At 32.1% G+C, this 8,368-nt stretch overlaps 1 non-coding gene across 1 annotated transcript; it reads right to left on the reverse strand.

The window, feature by feature from the left end:
- Positions 1–2,964: 2,964 nt before the first annotated feature.
- Positions 2,965–3,071, reverse strand: LOC115939618 (U6 spliceosomal RNA). Its single transcript, XR_004074401.1, has one exon. It is a non-coding gene; the product is annotated as a U6 spliceosomal RNA (small nuclear RNA).
- Between the last annotated feature and the right edge of the window lie 5,297 nt (positions 3,072–8,368).

An 8,368-nucleotide genomic window follows, 5' to 3' on the forward strand; every position in this document is an offset into this window, starting at 1 on the left:
ATTAAAAACAGTAAAATTGACATGTCTATTATTAGAAATAAAATATAGTCATATATTAACTAAAGTAAAATTTAATAAATATTTGGGGGCAGTGATGTCATCAAGATGGCAAAATGAATGGTTCCTTATTGATTGTTAAAGGTAAATGCATAGTCAAAACCAGATTCTCTAATAGTGTAATGGAGGTACATAAATTATTTACAACTCTAGTTTAAAAGTTAAAAAACAAGCCTATTAAAAATAACTACAATAATTTGTTATTGAATGTGCTGTATAAAAAAGATATAAAATATAAAACATCAATAACCTATTGTTATAGACGTATAAATTTCCCATACAGTATTGATCTTAAGTTGTTATCAACTTAAAATAGAATGTTATAACTAACATATTTTATGTAAGCTTCATGGTAAATACAAAAGAAAAATATGTAGTAGATACACAAAAGATTTTGATAAAGGAGTTAAAGCATACTGCCACAAAAAGTCATCAAATTACAAATGAAGAGAACAAGACAGGAAATAAGGAACAACGTACCTACAAAACAGAAAACAATAGAGAATCAAAACAGATAAACATGGGGGAAAGAAAAAAAAAGAGGGAGGCAAATCATAAAAGACTCTTAACTATAGATAACAAATTGAGTGTCGGGGTGCCTGGGTGGCTCAGTAGTTAGGTGTCTGCCTTCAGCTCAGGTCATGATCCCAGGGTCCTGGGATCGAGCCCCACATAGGACTCCCTGCTCAGTGGGGAATCTGCTTCTCCTCCTCCTTCCTGCTCCTGTGCTCTCTCTCACTATCTCTGTCTCAAATAAATAAATAAAATATTTAAAAAGAATTTTAAAAATTAAAAAAAAATAAAAATAAACACTATACCAGGGCGCCTGGGTGGCTCAGTTGGTTAAGCCTCTGCCTTCAGTTCAGGTCTTGATTGTAGGGTCCTGGGATCGAGTCCCACATAGGGCTCCCTGCTCAGCACGGACTCTGATTGTCCCTCTGTCCCTGCTCCTCCCCCTCTCTCATAAATAAACCTTAAAAACAAAACAAAACAACAACAAAAAAAAACAGTATGTTGGTGGTGCCTGGGTGGCTCAGTCATAAGCATCTGCCTTCGGCTCAGGTCATGATCCCAGGGTCCTGGGATGGAGCCCCTCATCGGGTTCTCTGCTCCACGGGAAGCCTGCTTCTCCCTCTCCCACTCCCCCTGCTTGTGTTCTCTCTCATGCTGTGTTTCTGTCAAATAAATAAACAAAATCTTTAAAAAAAAAAATAAAACACTATGTCAAATGAACCTAACAGATATATACAGGACATACCATCCAACAGGATCACAATAAATATTCTTCTCAAGCACACATGGAACATTTTCTAGGATAGATCACATTTTAGACCACAAAACAAGAGTCTCAAAAAAATCAAGAATATAGAAAGCATATCAAGTATCTTTTCCAGGCAAATCATATTAAACTAGAAATCAATAACAGAAGGAAATCTGGAAAATTCACAAATACACAGACATACACATTTTTAAACAACCAAGAAATAAAAAAAAAAAGACAAAATGGGGAAAAAATATACCTTGAGACAAATAAAAATAAAAAATTATACCAAATCTTATGGGAAGCAGCAAAGCAGTTATAAAATGAAAGTTTATAGCCATAAATGTATATACCAAAAAGAAAGATTTCAAATAAACAACCTAATATTACACCTCAAAAAAACTAGAAAAAGAACAAAGTAAACCCAAAATTAGCAAAAGGAAGGAAAAAATAAAAATTAGAGCCATAATAAATGAAATAAAGAATAAAAAAAAAACTAGGAATTGCTTTTTTAAATGGTAAATAAAATTGGCAAGATTTTAGCTAGAATAACTCAGAAAAAGAGAGAGGACTCAAAATCAGAAATGAGAGAGGAGACATTATAACAGAAACCACAGAAATACAAAGGATCAAAAAAGACTATTATTAACAGATATATGCCAACAAATCAAAAAGCCTAGAGGAAATGGACAAATCCCTAGGCATATACAACCTATCAAGACTGAATCATAAAGAAATATAAAATCTTTATATATAAAATATGAAATATTAAAAAAAAAGGTCAATAATGAGTAAGGAGATTGAATCAGTAATAAAAACGTTCCAACAAATAAAAGTCCAGAATCAGATGGTTTCTACAGTGAATTCTACCAAACATTTAAAGAATGTTTTTAAACTCTTCCCCAAAAGTTGAAGAGGATGGAACACTCCCAAGCTCATTTTACAAGGCCAGCATTATCTTGATACCAAAACCAGATAAGGGCACTACAAGAAAAAACAAAACAGCAATAAAAAGAACTATTGGATAATATCTCTGGTATATAAAAATGCAACAATTCTCAGCAAAATACTGCAAAACTGAATTCACCAGCACATTAAAATATCATAAACAATGATCAAGTGGGATTCATTCCTGGGATTTAAGGATGGTTGAAAATATGCAAATCAGTAAATATGATACATCATATTAATAAAATGACTGATAAAAATCATATGATCATCTCAATATATGCCGAAAAGGCATTTGACAAAATTCAACGTCTTTTCATGATAAAAACACTCAACAAACTGGGTACAGAAGGAATGTACGTCAACGTAATAAAAACCATATATTGCAAGCCCATAGTTAACAATATACTCAATGGAAAAAGGTTGAAAGTTTTCCCCTCGAAGATCAGAAACAAGACAAGTGTGTCCACTTTCACCATTCTCATTTGACATAGTACTGGATCTCCTAGCCAGAGAAACCAGGCAAGCAAAACAAATAAAAGGCTTCCAAATAAAAAAAGGAGTAAAATTTTCTGTTTATAGATGACATGAATTTACATGAAAAAAATCCTAAAGACTCTACTAAAAAAAAATTTAGAATAAGCAAATTTAGTAAAGTTGCAAAATAGAAAATCAATATACAAAAGGCATGAGCTTTTTTCTATATGGAACGCTTCACAAATTTGTGTGTCATCCTTGTGCAGTGATCATGCTAATCTTCTCTATATCATTCCAATTTTAGTATATGTGCTGCCAAAGTAAGCACAAGACATGAGTATTTTAACACTCTAACGATGAACTATCTGAAAAAGAAAATCTAATTCACAATAGCATCAAAATCATAAAATACTTAGGAATAAATTTAACTAAGGAGATGAAAGATTTGTACACTATAAACTATGACATTGATAAAGAAATTGAAGGAGACACAAATGAAAGATACTCCATATTTATGAGTGGTAAAAATTAACATTGTTAAAATGTCCATACTACACAAAGCAATCTGTAAATTCAATCCCCAGCAAAATTCCTATGTTATTTTTTACAGAGATAAACAAAAAATCCTAAAATTCATATGGGGCCATAAAAGACCCCAAATAAACAAAGCAGTTTTGAGAAAGAATGAAGTAGAGGCATTACACTTCCTGTTTTGAAACTATACTACTAAGCCCTCATACTCAAAACAATAAAGTACCAGCATAAATACAGACCAATAAACAAGTGGAACAGAATTGATAGCCCAGAATTAAATCCTTTCATACAGTCACCTAATATTTGACCTAATTATTTGCCAGCATATGTAATGGGGAAAAAATAATCTGTTCAATAAATGATCTTTAAAACTAGTCACAGGGGCACCTGGGTGGTTCAGTCATTAAGCGTCTGCCTTTGGCTCAGGTCACAATCCCAGGGTCCTGGGATCGAGCCCTGCATTGCGTTCCCTGCTTGGCAGGAAATTGCTTCTACCTCTCCCACTCCCCTGCTTGTGTTCCCTCTCTTGCTGTGTCTCTCTCTCTTTCTAATAAATAAAATCATTAAAAAAAAAAAAACCTGAATAGTCACATATGACAGTATGAAACTGGACCCCTATCTTACATCAGTCATAAAACTTAACTTGAAATAGATTAAAGACTTAAATATAACACATGAAACTTTAAAATTCCTAAAGGAAAACATAGGGGAAAATCTCCTTGACATTGGTCTTGCCAATAATTTTGTGGATATAAGACCAAAAGCTAAATAAATAAATAAATAAATGGGATTACATCAAACTAAAGTTTCTGCATAGCAAAAAAAAAAAAAAAAGAAGATAATGAAAATGCAATCCACAGAATGGGAGAAAACATTTGCAAATCTTACATCTGAAAAGAGGTTAACCAACATATATAAAGAACTCCTACAATTCAATCGCAAAAAAAAAAATCTAATTTAAAAAATAGCAAAAGGACCTGAATAGACATTTTTTTTTTTTTCAAAGAAGATATATAAATGACCAACAGGTACAGGAAAAGGTGCTCAACATAAACAATCAGGTCAAGGTCATTTTATTTTTTTACCTTTAAAAAACAGCAAGATATTACCCACTGTCAGTTAGATACTATCAAAAAAACTGAAAATAACAAATTTTGGGAAATATTGGGGAAATGGGGAACTCATGCACTGTGGTAGGAATATAAATTTGTATGGAAAACAGTATGGAGATTATTCAAATTATTAAAAGTAAAATTACCATATGATTCAGTAATCCCACTTCTGGTATATACCTGAAGAAAATGAAGTCACTATCTCGAAAACATATCTGCACTCCTATGTTCATTATAAAATTATTAACTCTAGCCAAGACATGGAAATAACTTCAGTGTCCATCAACGGATGAACGAATAAAATAAGTATGGGATATATATACTATGGAATACTACTCAACCATGAAAAACTAAGAAATCCTGCCATTTGCAACAACATGGATGGAACTTGAGGGCATTATGCTAAGTGAAATAAGTCATACAAAGAAAGATATATTATTGAATGATTTCACTTATATATAGAATCTGAAAAAAAGCAAACTAATAGAAACTGAGAGTAGATTAGTGATTGACAGGGTGTGGGGATAGGGTGGAGTAAGATGGTCAAAGGGTACAAACTTGCAACTATAATATGAATAAGTTCTAAAGATCTGATGTACAGCATGATGATCATAGTTAACAATACATGCATACCTTGTTTTACTGTGCTTCACTTTATTGCACTTTGCACATATCACATTTTTACAAATTGAAAGTTTGTGGCAATCTTGCATCAAACAGGTCTGCTGCCACAATTTTTCCAACAACATTTGCTCATTTTGTGTCTCTGTGTCACATGTTGGTAATTCTTGCAATATTTCAAATTTTTTCATTATTACTGTATTTGTTATGGTGATCTGTGATCAGTAATTATGACTCACTGAAAACTCAGAAAATGGTTATCATTTTTTAACAATAAAGTACTTTTTTAGTTAAGGTATATACATTTTTTAAGACGTAATGCTTTTGAACACTATAGTGTAAACATAATTTTTATATGCACTGGAAAACCAAAAAAAAAAAAATACTAATTTGACTTAGTTTATTGAGATAATCACTTTATTGAGGTGGTCTGGAACCAAACCCACAATATCTCTGAAGTTTATCTCTATGGTACTATATACAAGAAAGTTGCTAAGAGAGTAGGTCTTAAAATTCCTTATCACACATGTACAAAAAATAATGGCAACTATATGAGATGGTAGATGTATTAACATTCTTATGTTAGTTATTTTGCAATATAGATGTATAGCAATTTATCATATTGTACAAAATTCACACAATGTTAAAACATTTGCAATGCTATAGGAAATTATTTCTTAAATTTACAAATTATGTCAATTATTTCTCAAAAAAGCTGGAAAAAAGCTTTTTATAGAATTAATCTATTTTTCGGGCGCCTGGGTGGCTCAGATGGTTAGGCGTCTGCCTTCGGCTCAGGTCATGATCCCAGAGTCCTGGGATCGAGTCCCACATCGGGCTCCCAGCTCCGCGGGGAGCCTGCTTCTCCCTCTGACCCTCTCCCCTCTCATGCTGTTTCTCTCTTGCTCACTCTCTAAAAAATAAATAAAATATTAAAAAAAAAAAAGAATTAATCTATTTTTCAAAAAAGGAAGTAAGGAGGTAGAAACTGCAACTAACTCTGAAATAACAGAATATAAAATCCATTTTAGTTATATAACCTGTGACCAAAACTATTACTTAGTTTACAATGAAGCAATACTTAATGAAGCATGGAGGATGGGCTATAAATAAGCCTGAAAGAAGTCAGTTTTAAGGTTTAAATTTAAAATCTTTTGAAATACTAAATTGACCATCCAGTTTTTCAAAGATAAATGTCTTAACTGCATGAATTTATTTCATACAACTCTATCATCTAATTTCATAAGAAAGCACCATACAAATTTGGAACAAGACAGACTTGTTTAAGTTTCTTTATGTTCAACAGTAAAGGATACTTCCCTAAAAATAAATAGAAGAAAAATCAGCGTATTTATTATAGTAATTATTATTCATAATGAGATTCATATTGAGTTATGGAATGCACATTTTTAGAGGGGGTAAAGTAAAATGAAATATATTTTGGTAAATGTGTCTATGAATAGTCAATATAGTGCCTCATAATATAAATGAATATCATCATTTTGAACAATTTAATTACTACTATTAGAATTATTATAAGTATAAAAATAGCTATCATTTTAGCATGGAATATGAAACTCTCATGCTCCATGCTTCATTAAATCCACACAACAACTCTGCATAATAAGTATTATCATCACCATTTCATGGGTGAAAAAACTGAGGCTAACACATTTAGATAACTGGTTTATGATTACATGGCTAGTAAAGATGCATCACACTAATTTAGGCTTTATGATTTCAGAATTGTACTCTTTCCACTGCACATTCTATTACTCTGTAAATACTTGGCTTGCTTTCATTTAGTTCTTTAATTTTACTCATGTGGTGATGGCTTAAAGCTTCATTTAAAGGAAGCTTAGAAAATTCATTTAAGCAAAAGCTCCCAAGAATTAAAAATGTCATGCATCTAATGTAGACATGGATATCATTAGTTAATGGGTAACTATATATTTTCTACTCTAGTGAGATGACAGAATATCTTTCTAAGTTTTAGGCTCTGAGTGTTAAAAGGGCTTTGTTAAAATAGAAATATCGGGACACCTGGGTGGCTCAGTCGTTAAGTGTTGGCCTTTGGCTCAGGTCATGATTCCAGGGTCCTGGGATGGAGCCCCACATCGGGCTCCCTGCTCCGCGGGAAGCCTGCTTCTCCCTCTCCCTCTCCCCCTGCTTGTGATCCTGCTCTCACTGTGTCTCTCTCTGTCAAATAAATAAATAAAATCTTTAAAAAAAAAAAAAGAAATATCTATTTTACAATACAAGGGTAACCAAAAGTCTAGGTCAGGTCACCTTAAGATAAATATTAGGAAACTGAGGAAACAAATGGAGATTTGAACACTGAAGTATGATATAATAGATGGCTTAAAGTACTTGGCAGACTACAGAAAGCCCTATAAAGTCTCCTTAGTCTAGCTTTACAGCTTCTGGGCTGTATATATATATAGGATATATATATATTGAATTGAAAACTCATTTAACTGGAACTTTTTGAGAAATATATATATAGGATATATATATATATTGAATATATATATAGGATATATATATATTGGATATATATATAGTGAATTGAAAACGCATTTAACTGGAACTTTTTGAGAAATAGAACATAGCCAGAACCATAGAAGACCTCTTTTTGTTAACAACCTAACCCCTTCTCCCAGTTTGTTAATATTCTCTGCTATTTAATATACCATTGTACAAATATGCCACTATTTATTTGCTATTGTGAACAGAATGACTAGATCATTTGTATGCATATCCTGGTGCAAAAATTCATTTAATATATTTCACGCTACATTTCTAGGAATGGACCAAAGATTTATTTATCCTTAAGTTCTCTAAGTATTGTCCAACTTACCTAAAATGTTTTTATTATATATACTCTACCAGCAAAATATGGACACTGTCATTATTTTACATTATTGCAAGACATTTTTACTGTTGCCCAATATGGTGAATGTGTAACAGTATGTCATCCTAGGTTTTAATTTGTATTCCAGATTCATAATAAAGATGAACAATTTTTATATATGAGGGGCCATTTGGATTATCCTTTCTGTAAAGTACATGCTTAAATCTTTTGATATCTTAACACTGTGTCATATGCATTTTTTTAACTATAGTAGATCCTTCTTTTTTCTGAATGAACTTTTAGCTTTATAGGTCTTCTCTATTTTATCTTCAAATTTGTTTTTGTTTCAAAATGTTTATATTTATTTTCATAGTTTGCTTTTGTTTTGTCTTATTTATTTATTTATTTGAGGGAGAGAGCAGGGAGGGGTAGAGAGAGGAGGCAAAGAGAATTTTAAGCAGGCTCTAGGCTCCTCATAGAGCCCAAAGTGGGGCTCCATTTGAC

This window comes from Leptonychotes weddellii, chromosome 2, assembly GCF_054177405.1.
Source record: "Leptonychotes weddellii isolate Sample4059 chromosome 2, ASM5417740v2, whole genome shotgun sequence".
NCBI classification, from domain to species: Eukaryota; Metazoa; Chordata; class Mammalia; order Carnivora; family Phocidae; genus Leptonychotes; species Leptonychotes weddellii.